General features: G+C 43.8%; 1 protein-coding gene across 4 annotated transcripts in view; it reads left to right on the top strand.

Annotated features, from left to right (window-relative positions):
• LOC135917503 (uncharacterized) overlaps positions 1–15,935 on the top strand; it is a 321,200-nt gene that overhangs the window by 220,724 nt on the left and 84,541 nt on the right. The window lies entirely within an intron of this gene.

Raw genomic sequence — 15,935 nt, 5'->3', positions numbered from 1 at the left:
CGGGCACCCTATATAATGTATAGCCAGAACTTTTTCGGTCGGATCATCCTTTTTCGAGCACGTTTTTAGCAGGCGGTAGGTGTCGACGTATAGAAACGAAGTTTCCTCTCGTCGTTCACTGGGGAAAACATTCAACTACACATGTGTGCGACATAACTTGAGGCACAGCGCAATAAAGCACGTAGGACAATAGAAAGGCAACTTCTCGTCAAGGATAACCCTTCTGTTGTCCTACGTGCTTTCTTGCACTTTGCCTCAAGTTATGCAGTACCAACTAGCCCACCAGTCTGTTCTCTTGAACATATACATTCGTCTCCGCTGTTCGCAGCGGAGTTTCGAAAACGATAAATGTTATGGTTTTGCGTTGAAAAATTTCCAACGCGTAATTGTTAGCGCTAGCTTTCCACCGCTCTACACAGCATGTGTACATTTGCTTTCGTGTTATAACGTAACGCTAAGCCACTAATCTAGTTTCTGAAGAACAATGCTTTCATTTGTGTTGGGTGAACCATTAACAGGATGCCCGTCGCTCTAGTGAGGCATTGTGCTGAGAATCACGCTATGAAAAAGTATATGTATACCCAAAAGTTATCTACTCGGGATGCGCGCTTAGGCACTGGACGACGCCCAGACGAGATTCGTTTGTCGAGCCTCTGAAATAAATTATAAATTATTTCAATTTGATTGCAGCGCAACAGGGCATGTAAGCAAACAAAATAATGGGGCAGGACAAGCGCGGACCAACTGACAGTTTAACAGAAACCGAGAACAAATGCAAAATACTAACCTGCGCACACATATACTGAATGCAAGGCGTCCTCCGAAAAAACTAGTTCACAATCAGAAGAAAAAAATAGCCAGCGCTGATAGACAAATATCGCAGTTTCCACTGATGTAGAATACTTCCACGAGCCCCCAATCTTCGTGTCCAGTTGACTACGTGTGAGCTCACATCAAGGCTTGAATTAGCCCGACCTACAATGAGCAGACAGATGTGAGCTGGGCGTACCTTTCAAGTCGTTACATATGCTGTCGCAGCCGTTTGTTCAAGCGATACCTGGTATTTTTCTAGTGCAATCCTTTTCACAAGAAACGGTTATGCGGCAGACAACGCATGTAACACAGACGAAAGGATTTCTGTGTTACACATTACAATGAATGACCCTTACGTCCATTGTTGCCAAGCCTTCCTGTCGATCTCTGCATACGCTTCTGAAACTCTTTCTTTTTTCAGGCGCAAACTGTTATATATGCTGTCACAGCCCTCTGTTCAAGGAACCCTGTGTTTTCCATGTAGACTTTTTTATAAGAAATGGTTACACGGCAGACAACAAGGTAAGACACACAAAAATATTTTTGTGTTACACAGCACAATTACTCTTAGTGCCGTTGTACAACGTGCGCATAACCCGGTCTGCGGTAGCAGTCATCATCCCGGCGAAATTTCAAAAAGTCAAGTTGAAGACATCACGTGTATACACATCGACGAGCGCAGACCTTGCTGCACTCCATGCTGCCAGTGAATTTATTAGTCACGAGCCAGCGCGACAATGGACAGTCTTCTGCGACTCTGAGGCAGCCCTTCAAGGCATACAAAGCGCAATGCGAAAAGGGCCCAAAGAACCCAAGTCCATGGTCTAGGAGATTCGACAGACCTATAATCGCAGCCATGATGAGGGACATGACAATTTTTCAGTGGCGTCCGGGACACTGCCATATCAGCGGAAATGAGCATGCCGATGTAGCCGTTGGTCTGCACATAAGAGCAGTGAATACATTTTGATTCCGCTTTTGAGAGCTGACACTGAGGCTGGGTTGCGCTAGATGTCCCGTGAATGTACATTCGCATGCAATATGACTTGCAACACCCTTGTTCGTGGCCAAAAAGGCGCCAGCACTGCGCGGCGACTCTGACATGGGAAATAGTGGTTTAATAAGTACCACTAACTGAAGCTGTGTTTAAGTCTGGAACTTGCCCTATGTCTGTGCAGCCATACAGTCTTGGAACCCCTTCGACCACGGGCACCGGTGTTGCAGATCATATTGCACGTGACTGTACATTGTCCCTGTGGGACTCGAGCGTTTACCCCATGTGTCGTTTACGGTCGTTATTCCAGGATCTACAGCTACATCTACCGCATGGGTTATCACGACGCGATCAGACCGTATTGTACCATGTGTGGTTCAGTCTCGCATTTCATACCCGTATGCCTTCCTTGCAATCTTTTTGAAACGATAGTAAAGGACGTTGTGATGCGAACAACACACTGGTGCACGCGACAAGAAAAACCACTTGTACTTGTTAACCAAGCCAAAGTATGGTACCAACGGGTAATTATTGATCAAATTAGCACAACACTAGGCAAATTGGACAGACCTTTTGAGCGGGCTGATTCGTGCTATCCGGGAAGCGTCGTGTATCACCAAACAACCTTCCATCTCCGTCCTGTGTCGTGTTGCTCTAGCACTCGTGAATGATCAGGTACTCGTAGCCGACATCCAGATACCCGTCCTGAAGCATCCTGTCTGCCGTTTGCAAAGTGACTTCGGAACTGAGACAGAGTTGCAAAACAAAATAAACGCCCTCGTGACAGTAACGAGGGGTGCGGCACAAGGAGCATTTGTAATTAAGAGCACTTGCCTTCAATATAATCGGCCAATTTACCCCGTCATCGTAGACTAAACGTTCAGAAATGCGAAAATATAAAGAAGCAGGAAAATTATTATTATTATTATTATTATTATTATTATTATTATTATTATTATTATTATTATTATTATTATTATTATTATTATTATTATTATTATTATTATTATTATTATTATTATTATTATTATTTTACAATACTGCCGCTCTCAGCCGAGAGCCTAGCAGACGGGCATGAACACTTTCTTTTCCAGACATAAATACATTGCGAGTTACACAAAGAATGAAAAAGCAACAATATTCAACAAAATACAAAGGATAAGGTAGATAAGCTATACAACAGAACACTAAACAAAGCAGAACAAAAATGAACAACAACCGGGGCATATCATAGTCAAAGCAAAAAACGTGAAGTATTGGAAACAAAGAAGTGTATACATTTTTTTCTAAGCACTGTTAGTTTAGCATAAAGAGAACAGGGAACAAACATGAGAAATCATTAATAATCTCTTGTGATGAGCTCCAGTTGTGAAACGAACAGGGATAAAGAATTTGTCGCTGTTAATGATGAGTTAAGTTCATTCCATTCTCTGATTACTCGAGGAAAGAATGAGTACCTGAATGCGTCATTAGAAAAGGAATATTCAGTTAGCGTATGTTCGTGTTGATGCCGTGTTATTCTAGATTGCGAATATGAAATGTACCGGGTGATATCAATTTTATACTGATGGTGCAGCATTTGAAACAGAAATTTTAATCGACCTTGTTTCGCTCTCGTCGATAATGTGTTGAGGCCTGAGGAAGCTAAGAGACGTGAAGGTGAGTCAGTAGAACGATATTTACTATGAATGAACCTTGCGGCTTTTCTTCGTACAGCTTCAAGTTTAGCTATGTTAGTTGCTGTGTAAGGAAACCAAACTGTGTTAGCGTATTCTAAAATAGGTCTCACAAATGTTTTGTAGGCCAGAAGCTTAATGTTCGTTGGAGCGATCTTTAGGCGTCTTTTTAGATAAAATAGCTTTCGTAGTGCAGTAGTTGTAATATTAGTTATGTGTGTTTCCCAATTGAGGTTTGATGTCAGCGTTATTCCTAAATATTTCTGTTGCTCGACCATGGAAAGAGGCGTGCCATTAACGACATAGGTGAAATGAGAGGGTTGCTTTTTTCTTGTTATTGTCATTGCCACTGATTTATTGACGTTAATAGACATTTGCCACTGGGAACACCACTCAGCTAGCGTGTTAAGGGAATCAGAAAGATCGAGATGGTCGTTATGGCTGTTAATTTCCTTATATATCACGCAGTCATCCGCGAAGAGTTTGATTTTGCACCCTATATTATCGGTTATATCGTTAATAAAGATTAGAAATAATAGCGGCCCGAGTACCGAGCCTTGTGGTACTCCAGATGTGACAGGAACGACATCAGATGGCATGTGGTCAAACATAACAAATTGTGAGCGGTGTGTTAGAAAAGCTGTTATCCAAGCAGAAACTTCTCCTTTCCCGATGGCATGCTCCACTTTTGCAATTAGTTTAGTGTGACTCACGCAATCAAAAGCTTTAGATAAGTCAAGTAAAATCATGTCAATTTGAGAACGATTATTAATACTAAGAGCGAGGTCATGAACTACCTCTGTTAGTTGAGTGATGGTTGATAAGCCAGATCGAAAACCATGCTGGTGAGGCGATAGGATGTCTTCACGTTCTAGAAATACTGTCATGTGTTTTAGAATGATGTGTTCTAGTATTTTGCATGAAGTGCTGGTGAGAGATATGGGTCTGAAATTGGCAACATTATTTTTTGCAACAAAACAAATGCAACAGTAACTGTTTGTTGTGTGCAATGATATCGCATCGCAATGTATTCATATTGTATTCAGTTAATTATTTAATTAAGCTAACTTAATTATTAATTAATTATTTTAAGCAATAAGCGTTGGGACTTATTATTGTGCTCCTAACACTGTTTTATCCCAAAACCCAGCTTTAGCTTCATTTTTATTGGCGACTTTAATATTCCAAACATTTAGTGGAACTCCGGTGTCCCGGTTCTACGTCCGTTCAAGACTTTAATCGGATAATTCTCTGATTTCTACCCAGTTTCTTCATTTGCGCAGCTGAAGAAAGAGCCCACAAGAACAATTTCATTAACCGCCAACCTTCTTGACCTGCTTTCAAGAACTCACCCACACTTCGTTTCAACTATCACTTACATATATGCCCGCTTTGAGTTATCACAGTCTTTTGTCATTTAATAAAGACCTTCGCCGTTAAATAGCTGAAAAAAAATAAAATATCTTTCACAACTACAGGGAAGCTAACTTCAAAGCGAGCTTTTTTAAAGTATTTATGAAAGATTTTGGCTACCAACTTGACTCTGAATAATACGTTAATGCACTAAAAATTCCAAAAGAATTTACTTCAACACACTTTGTCATGTATACTAAAAACAGATACCAAAAACTTTAGGCATATTATAAACACCAGCGATAACGGTGAAGTAGGCTTGCTCAACTGTTCAGGAAACGCTGTTCCATCGAGGAAATGAGGTTCTGTTTTAAACGATGTTTTTTTGCGGTTATATACAGCCCGCAGTTCTTGAAAAGCACTGCGGTAGTTTCCGGCATACCACCAACAAGATTTTTAACAGCTTATTGACAGAGGGTCTTCGTCGCCAAAGTCGAAAATTTGTAATGTTATTGTATTGCCCAAACCCAGTAAAAGCATTCCTCACTGAACTATCACCTGATTTCACTTACTAATATCCTTTCTGAAAAATTTTAGAGCACAACTCTTCATGTTCGCCGAAAATATATCGTGTACCTAGCCGCGTTCATGGCCGCATGCGTACGTGAGATCCCGGAACCACGATGTTAGGACCATTAAGAAATGACACTATATTGTGCATTTACCCGCCAATGGAGGATAAATCAAGGGATCTTTTAGGCATGTAAGACCCTCTGGGCTGGACTTGTCCGCAATAAGGTAGCCTCGCCACCTACAGGATTATTTGACTTAGCCATGTCGGTTACTCGGTTGCCATGGTTAGAAGTTTTTTTTTAATTGGAGAATGGTAAGCTCCAATTTCACCATCTCCAGTGCACTACATCACCAGGCTTGGAGTGCCGCCTGACACCGGCAAAAGATGCCGGGATCGAGTGGGGCTACACTAAGCCAGGTACAACCAAATTAGAAAGACGTACTAAGCTTCAACAAAAGACACTCCCAAGCCAGAGCAGGAATTGGCCTCTCTGGTGCAGTATTCGGCCAGACCCTCCTAAATCCCTCATTAGATCAACCAATGGCCTTCGGTCCCTAGGAGTTCCGGTACGCCTGACCAAGACGGCGGTCAGACTTGTAACGCAGCAGAGAGTACTAAGAATCTCTGGACCAGGACAGGCCGCCAATAGAAACTGACCCTAGCAACCTTTAACACTCGAACTCTGTCGAGTGAGGCTAGCTTAGTAGGACTCTTTGAGGAACTATCAAGCATTTCTTGGGATATTATTGGCCTTAGCCAGATTAGAAGAACCGGTGAGGCTTATACAATGCTGACTAACGGCTATGTCCTCTGCTATAGAGGTCTCCCAGATAAGAAGCAACATGGGGCAGAATTCCTTATCAATAAGGACTTATCGGGTGACCTTGATGAATTCTACAACATTAATCAGAAGATAGCAGTCGTCATAATCAAACCTAATAAGAGGTTTAGATTAAACGTAGTACAAGTCTACGCCTCAACATCCAGTGATGATGATGATCAAGCAAATCAGTTTTATGAAGATGTTGAATTAGCGATGAGAAAAGTGCAAACTCAGAATACTGTAGTAATGGGTGACTTCAATGCAAAAGTGGGGATAAAGCAGGCTGGTGAACAAGCAATTGGCAACTACGGCGTCGATTCTAGGAACGCTAGAGGAGAGATGTTAGTAGAATTAGTGGAAAGGAATATGCTGCGAATAATGAACACCTTCTTCAGGAAGCGTAGAAACAGAAAGTGGACCTGGAAAAGCCCTAATTGTGAAACAATAAATTAAATAGATTTCATACTTTCTGCTGATTCCAGCATAATGAAGGATGTTGAAGTGTGATGATGAGTGGCCTGCTTCATCCCTAGCAATGTAGCTAATTGCGACATCATGCTATAACTGTGACTGAATTCTTATTATGAGCCACATCGCATAGGGATCTTGTCAGCTATACAGGGAGAATTGAAATAGAGACGGCGAGCTGGAGGCGGGAGTGCCAGTACAAGGTGCGCTGTTATTGAAATTGTGGTATGCCTGTTTCGATTCGATTCGTTGCGCCACACTTGCGTCAGAGATATGTTCCTTTGCAGCTGCGTGCCTTGAAGACGAAGTAGCTGGACGACACGTGACTTCAGCTGCGGGCGTTCTACGACTGTCGCAATGTCCCGAATCTCAACTGTGCCCCGTCAAAGCACTCACAACATTCCTGCGGGACACATGGCTAAATGAGAGTCTGTAAATAGCTTTTGTGTCGGTGCATTTCTGTTACTGTATGTGTTTGCGTTTTCTTTTTGTTATTGTTTTTTATCCCACTCCTTTCGTTCATCCCTTACCTTATCACCTGGAGTTGCATGCCTAGCCTGTCGCTGAGCCATACTCTTCAGATATTCAACTGTCTCTCTCTCTCTCTCTCTCTCTCTACTCGTAAAGGTGGCTAAGCGCCTATGCCGTTGTGCTGCTATTCTATCACGGCAGCGGTGGCAACATTTCGATAGAGGCGAAATGCAAAGACGCCCCTGTGCTTTGTGTTCGGTGCACCATAAGAATACCCAGCTGGTCAAAATTCATCCGGTGTCCCCCACTACGGCGTGCATCAATATATATATATATATATATACGCCCAGAATGTATATGTATATTCTGGGCGTCTGCGTGCCAAAACCACGGTCCGATATATATAGTGGCTTGTCAGAAACCTCGATAAGGAATAGGCGAACGCATCTAGAGCCACGGGTTTATTGAGGGCTCTCTTTGTGCACTGTGCTTTGGATGCACGTTAAACAACCGTTCATGTTCAAACGTAATCCACCCGCAGCTCTCTGGTATACAGCGCCCTTCAAAGCCCACCTTGCCAGCTCTTGGACATATAAAACCTCGCAATTAAAATCCACGGTGTCTCGATAAGATGCTTCTAAGTTACTTAAATGAAAATGCGCGGTATCGATGCGCCAGACAGCCGGAAACGAAGCAGGCGCATTTGTAGGCGGCACGGACAGGCGTACGCTGCAAATGACACCCGAAACCCTTCGATTCGGCAGACTATGTGACAAACTGCCAAATGAAGCGGTAACGCACGACAACGGATCGGAAGCTGCACCAACCGTAGAGCTTCTTCCTAAAATTACCAGAGCGTACACTGGAGCTGCCACCCTTCCGCTACCATGGGAGTTATTTGGTCAGCCCGTACATATATATATATATATATATATATATATATATATATATATATATATATATATATATATATATATATATATATATATATATATATATATATATATATATATATATATATATATATATTCATGGTTGTGGCTTGCGACGTCCTTGTGCTTTTAATTTACTAAGCCGCGTCTGCCACTGTTGGCCTTCATTTGTAAGCAATTCGATTTTTCTAAACGTAGAAGCGATAAGACTGCTTACAAGCACAATTATTGCGAACGGTTACGTTTTTAACACAATATATTGTTCCAAATGATCAGTTTTCAATGTCACTAAACCGTTTGAAGACAGAAGGACGAAACAGAAAAGTCCATGTAATTAATAACTGTGATTTTCGCACTGGAAGACTGCCATGCTTGTTTTTGACCCTATAGCGTCAGAGTTCCCTCTGGTAAGCTTTTTAAGAACCTCTATGGGAACACTATTTGTAACAGGCTTGCATCGCTTAAAGGTCACGAGGAAGACATAAAAAGGGTTCACGCAATACATAAAGCGCTGTGTTGTTGTGGTTCCGCCAAGTCAGGATGGAATATGATGGAATAAAACGAGACCACAAAATATTTAGTAAGATTAACGTTTCGGCTGCCACACGGGAGCCTTGTTCACAAAATGAGCCATAAGTCGGCAGTTGGCCTCGCTATCTGTGTTTCATGTATTTTATCTCGTATCTGTTGTCGTACACCATGACGTCGAGTTAGAAAAATTATACGATGCGCATAACAGATACCCGGTGGCCTATCATAATAACATAATTGTTGCCAAGGGTGAGGCAATGGCACTTTAGGGGGGCGTAGATTGAGGTGGATTGATGAGCTCATGAAGTTAGCTAGTATTAAATGGTCCGCTCTGTCCACTGAATACATTGTTGCGCCAAAAAGGAAAATAAAGACTTGGGAGGGAGAGTATTAAATGACAGATCGAGCGCTGATTTTCCACGTGGAAAATGGGTCATTAGAGTTTTCTTGTAGAAGCAGTGTTGTTGTAAAAGCATGGCTGATGATTATGCTGATTATTTATCTCGATATCTGCCTTCTGCCTAAACGCTGCTGCCGCAAGAGGAGTTTCATCACTTTGCCCTTTACAATATGAAACTCGTAGCACGTTAACCTTGTCCTATATTGTATCAGACATACGGAAAGACTTCACGGCGCAATCTTTGCAACGTTACCGAAACAATGTAGAACAGAGGAAACCTAATATGCTAACCCACTCGACACTCCCGTAAGGCAGTTCTCGGGGTGACCCAGTGCGCGCTGGGTGCACGTGAACCGGCTCCACATAATCCAGCCCAGGGGAGACGTCAGGGCGGGACCGTTGTCCAGGCACCAGAGCGCGGCAAGGATTGACGTCATCGGAGGATATTTAAGCATACGCAGCGTGGTCGAAGTTGCGCGAGAGACAGCGAAATTGCTTCGCGATGCCGCTGCTTGATCACCGGAAGGAGCGCTCGCGTGAGCGTCGAGTGGTGTCAGATCTCAGCGACGGCATGCGGCCTGCCGTAAGCATCCGAACAAAGAGGTTCCAGGGCTATTTCCTCTCCTACGCTGCGTGCGTGGGAAAATGCTGAGCTGTGTATGCAGCTAGCTGGGAAATGCATGTACGTGAAACCGTGGCCAAAGAAAGATGGCAGCCTGCGCAGTAAGGACAGTCTATTTATTTATTTATTTATTTATTTATTTATTTATTTATTTATTTATTTATTTATTTATTCATTCATGGTAGCCTCCGGGCATACCTATGTATACATTTCAGACGGGAGGACCAATGCAATAAATAGAAAGGCAAGTAGAACAGTACAATGTGAACAAAAAGCTTCAAAGCAGAAACTGATGATAATAGGAACTACTGCAAAATTAAGTTAGTTACGGCGTCTCTGAAAAGGTCAGGGTCACAAATACCGGTGCAAGAAAAAGGAAGGCTGTTCCAGCCGTTACCGTTTTTTTTTTCTGTAAAAATTTAGGGTTTAGTGTTGCCACGAGATACATTGGCTTCTAGGGGATGATCTCGACGCGAAGAAATAAAAGCTGCCGGTTGTATACAGAGATAGGATAGCGAGTGGGATAGTAAAATAGTTTATGCAAGCATCAGCAATTTTAATACGCTTTGAAAGTAGTTCCAGATTTAAAGTGCTTTCATTTGCGTAACTCTGGCTCTTCTGTTGCAGTTATTCAGAATAAATCGTGCTGAACGGTTCTGTACTGCTTCCAGTTTATTTATTAAGGTGGAGTCTATGGAGTCAAAATGCAGTCTATGCAAAACAGCAGCCTTTAGCTGCTGTTTCCCTGTGCCGCCTTTCTTACATCTCGTGCCATTCGTCATTTCAGCCGGATAATAAAAGGACTGGAAGCCGGCCTTTCCGGTCGATGGGCACGACGCGGAAGTCCAATTCTATCAGGCGCTGCCTCTTGTAATGGCGCACTCTTCCTTAACAAGGACCCGAAGCAACGGCTTCCGGTGAAGACTGCGCACTCTATTGGCTGCGCAAACTTGTAGTGTAAGAGATTTTTGTCTCCGGTTATAATGTGCGCGTTCGCAATAGGAAGCGTCTTGCCGTTTTTTTTTTCTTCTCCTTGTATTAAACCTCGCCAGGCGTTTCATTTACTACGATATTGCGAATCGATATTTGTTACGACAATCACTAATAGAATTTTGACGGCTGCGTTATGAGGATATAGCCTTTTTGTTTTACGCTATAGGGGAGCACGACAAAAATAAATATTAACCTTGGAAAACGCACTGCATTTCCGAAATAGAAACGAGGCCGCTTTTGCGTAAAGCAGAGGCGGGGTACGCTAGAAATCCACGCAAGAAATAAACAGGATTGACGACGTACTTCGTAAAATAAAATTGATTGGTGTGTATTTACGTCCCGAGGATGCACAATGACTTATGAGCGAAGCTGGTACGGAAAGCTTTGGATTACTCATAACCACTATGGGTGCTTTAACGCGCTGTTCGGACAAGTGCGCAAGCGTTTTTGCACTGCGGCCGTATAGAAATGCGGCCCCACAGCCCCACAATTTCTGACAACGCAAGTCTCAGCTGAATCCCCGCTTGTAATTAAACGAAAGCTTTGAGCTCTAATATGCATTATTCAAAGAATTGTGGCCTGCTAAAGTACTGCGAGAGCTCTGTAGTGTCAACAGGACATGTCATTGATGACATCACTGTATAGCTTTGTTTTGGTGGCAGATTTAAAATTCCCTCGGCTAGTCAAGATTTTCTCCGCTAACGAATCATAGTTTCCCCGCACAAGAAACACTGGGAGATTTGAAGAAAAGCAATGTAGCAGTGCATTTGCACAGCCAAGGTAGATTGGTACGTTGAGATGCCCCTGCGCGACCGGAGCCTTTTCAGATTCCCGAATAAACCTCATTTCTTCCTTTTTTATGACCATTACACTTCGCTGACGATGACAAATTCGTGACTTTCATACTAGAGCGGAAGCTTAGTGGATCAGGCAAAGTGGCAAAAAGGAAGTGCTGGTGGCGACTCGGTCCCGGCTACTCTTTAGTGCCGAATCGTTGTGAATTTGTCGATTGCGGGAATACCTGTCCGAGACTTATTCATTCCATTGTTTCAACGACGATACATAGTTTGCGCGCACCATTTCACACTACTCTCCTTTCTTTTGCAAGAAAATATTTACTTATTCTTTTGCACTGATTTGTGAAGCCTCTTGTCTGAAGTCTCTTGAGTGTCATGTGTGCCTCTGGGATGTGCGACTACACAAAACATTTAGTCTCCATATAAATTTACATGTAGTCTTAGCTCCGGTTTGTGTCAACGTATCTGAAGCCTCTTTTAATTGCGCCGTGTCTGATCACGCAATATTCTCGCTTCTCCCAGCAATACCTCGGAGACAATAGTCGTCGTTAAGTATACATCTCAAAATAGCGCAACAATACGAAGCTGCATTAAGCTTAGAGGCTTCACCAGAACGCGTGGTGTCTGCAACTTGAAAGCGGACGTTCGTCAACATGCATCTGAAGCGGCGATTGATGAACAAGAGCAAGAAATCTCTCCAGCAATATAACCGTGAACATTTCAATATTTTTCTTCCCCGAGGCCGTAGTAGCTAAACGTACCTGTCCCGCATTAAAGTGCTCACCAAAACTAAATGTTCGTGCAAAATCAAGGTGCAAAATCAGCTCGCCGCACAGACATATGTTCATAAGCTTGCACAAAATTTAAAGTATGTCGCGCCCCCTATAGTGTCGTTGTGTTCGCAGCCGTGAATAAGCTGGAAAGCATTTGCGCGCGTGTGAAACATGAGGTTGAAGGCGATTCTAAAAAGCAGGAAAAGTGCACTGCCAAACGCAGGAGCCCGTTCCTTCTCTGCGCCACAGATGTTATCAGGTGCCTCTGTCCTGCGGCAGATTAGATATATAATGGACAAACTGGAATATGTTCTAACGTCAGGTTAAGTGAACACCAGAGAAAAATGAAAATAATTATCGATTCTCACACCTTGTAGAGCCCTGCACGAAGTATCAATGCGAGCCACTGTTTACCACCACATTAATTCCAGAGAGGAACAGTGACAACATCAAAATAGTAGTTTTGAGGCCCACCGCGTTAGCATGAACAGTGCGCAGTGTATCAACCAGCCTTCTATCTCCTCAAGTGATAAGGTGACAAAATTTTTAAGATACACGTACAACTGCTAAACAGATTGCCTTGCCTTTCGCGCTTTTCTCGCTTTTTCTTTTTCTCGTTTTCTTGTTACGCGTGCGAGCTTCTCCTTTGGCAAACCTGCCTTGTACGCTAAACACGCAGTTGTTTTGGTTTGCTTTGGTTTGGTGCCTAAGGATATGCCTCAACCGGCTACGAGGGATCGGCCATGAATCGAGCGGCGATTAGCTAAAGAAATGCCTAAAGAAATACCTAAATGAACTTTTGTAATTTAAGAACGATAATAAATGAATACTAATCGTTAATATCAAATTTTATGCTATATTATTATAAAATTTGAAGTTAATGTTTTTGAGTTCATGTTGAGTAAAGTAAAACAATAAAATCAACATTACAGCCTCTTCACAATTCATTTGAGTACGCGTTGCCCGTGTGTGCTTCTATGTCGTCGTTTCTTGCGCTCAAAAAGTTCTTTGACGATGAGACAAGATCGACAAGCCCGACTTTGTTACTTTACCCCTTTTATGGCATTTCTTGCTAATCGTCTGCTGCAACAACACCGTATCAGCTTGAGTACTAGCTCCTATTTTCCTCAGACCCTGTAATCATTGTCGCTGACACCGCTCTTCACCCTTTTCACTATTAAAGCAGAAAGCAAACCCTTAAATAATCTGGAGTAACATAAGGCCAGATGAAAGTGGCACTATATGTCTAACGCTGAATTCTTTTGTTGTGGCACAGCGGTTATCGGAAAAAATTATACTTTGTTTGAGACGTACCGTTACGGACGACGGGAAATGAGTGTACAGTACGCTACAATTGCCACTAAGTGACGCAACATTCCAGGATGATAAGTGAAAACAACGAACCGCCACGTGATGTTCTGCTTGTATTTATGTATTTAGGCAAAGAAAGGACGAATATATCTAAACAAACTGGAGAGAGAGAGAGAGAGAGAGAGTGAACTTTAATAAGCACCAGCAGTTTTGTCAGCTGGGCCTAGGCCTCCCACGATGGGACGTCGAGGTCTTGCCTCTTCGCCGCTTCGTAGGCCTGCTGGGTCGCCCAGAGTTGGTCGTCGAGGTGGGAGCTGCGCAGGGCGGCGTGCCATCTCGACGAGAGGGTCACGGGATTAAGGTCTTGGTATTGGTGTTTGCACTCCCATAGCATGTGGGGGAGTGTTGCCGATTCAGTTTTACAGACCTTGCACGTCTGGCTCGGGTAGATGTCGGGGTATATTGTGTGATAGCGTGTGAGGGAGGGGTATGTATTCGTCTGTAACAGGCGAAGGGTGGTTGCCTGTGCCCTGTTTAACTTGCAGTGAGGGGTGGGGAAGGTTCTTCTTGCGAGGTAAAATGACTTTACAAGGTCGTTGTATCTTGTAAGGCGGTCGCGTCCTGCGGGTGCACCTGCACCGTCTCCGGCACGGTTGACTAGTCCTCGTGCTACGGAGTGTGTAACCTCGTTGAGGTTGGTGAGGTGCGGGTGGACAACGCCGGCGTGTGCTGGGATCCAGACGAGGGTGATCTGATTTTCAGACGAATGCGGGGCTTGTCGTAAGATGCGGAGTGATTGATGCGAAATGCGACCTTTGATGTAGTTGTTGACTGCTGCGCGAGAATCGCTCACTATGGTGTGACAGGCTGGGTCAAGAGTGGCCAGGGCGATGGCCACTTCCTCGGCCGTCTCGGCATTTTTGGTAATGATGCTGGCAGCATGTCGGAGCAAGCCGCCTGCTGTGGTAACCGCCGCAAAGCGCCGTCCATCTTGGTACTCAGCTGCGTCGACGAAGGTGACGCCCGCGGTATTGGCGTAAGCTTTGATGAGGGAAGTAGCTCGTGCCTTCCTGCGTTCTTTGTTGTAGTCTGGGTGCATGTTTCTCGGAATAGGGTCGGCGTGTATCCATTGCTGAATGTCGCGCGGTATTGGGTGTTTATCTCCATGTTGACGGTGGTAGGTTATATTAAGCTTGTTTAGAATGCTGCGGCCCGTTTCCGTGAGAGTAAGCCTCTCTAGTTGAGATCGACGTTGGGCCTCGATTAACTCGTCCAGCGTGTTGTGGATACCTAATTGTAGTAGAAGTTCCGTGCTGGTGTGGTTGGGTAGTCCTAAGGCCTGCTTATAGGCTCCTCTAATGATGATGTCCAGTTTAGACTTCTCAGCTTTGTACCAGTTGAGAAAGGGCGAAACATAAGTAATCTGACAAACTGGAGAAATCGATTTTTTCCACATATAAGGAGGTGCTGCTGTGAGCACGAAACCGTGCCACCTGATCAAGGGAGTAATTCTTCAGGTTCGTATCAGACCATTTGTAAGAACAAGTGAGATTAAAAGGCATGTCAATCGTTTTGTTGAGTATCAAGGAGGCTATATACAAACCCAGTCTTGCCCGTGAAAGGCCAGTCAAACCCAGACAAGGTGGAAAAGATACCCGTCACATACACGCATATACTACAACACTACAGACTATCCCGTAGAACGTTCCCTCCCCCACACGTGAAACTAAACCGTGAAGATGCAGCCGCTTGGCGCCAGCTCCAAACTAATACGTTCCCCAGCCTTGCTCTCTACCACACTTTTTATGCTACCCAGTATTCCGACAAATGCCCTTTCTGCGAAGAAAATCCAAACCTCTACCATTCTAGGTGAGAATGCTCCAAACCACGCGGTCTTTCTAGTATACCCAATGCCTCCCCATCCCGGTGGGAAGCCGCTCTTTCCAGCACAGCCTTGGACGACCAGGGATACCTGATTGACCCGGCCAACCAGACAGCAGTAGCAAATGGGGCTGTGGAGTGAGGGCTCCACTTCCTGAACAAATAAAGTTTTCTGCTACTACTACTACAACTGCTCTGTTGCGAGAGCAACTACGACGTGTAAAGAAACGAAATCGCATTACTTGCTCCCATTCCCAAGTCCTGCTCAGCCAACCCTATACGTGCGTCATGTGTTTTTTAACCTCCACAGGCGTTTTATTTCTGTGCTCTTTTAGTTTCTACCACCGCTTGCTTTCTTTACCTTTCTCCGCGCGTCGATACAGTGAAGGCAGCAGAGCAAGTTCTAGTGCTGATAATCCTCCTCATGTCTTTATATAATTTTTCTCACCAATCACTCGCACTTCTCCGTCGCTCACACCATTTTCAAGGTTCGCCGTTCTTCATATACTGTTGTGCGTTGAAC

The sequence above is a fragment of the Dermacentor albipictus genome, chromosome 3 (genome assembly GCF_038994185.2).
Source record: "Dermacentor albipictus isolate Rhodes 1998 colony chromosome 3, USDA_Dalb.pri_finalv2, whole genome shotgun sequence".
NCBI lineage: Eukaryota > Metazoa > Arthropoda > Arachnida > Ixodida > Ixodidae > Dermacentor > Dermacentor albipictus.
The sequence above is the reverse complement of the archived record's forward strand: the minus strand, read 5'-3'. Positions and strand labels throughout refer to the sequence as shown.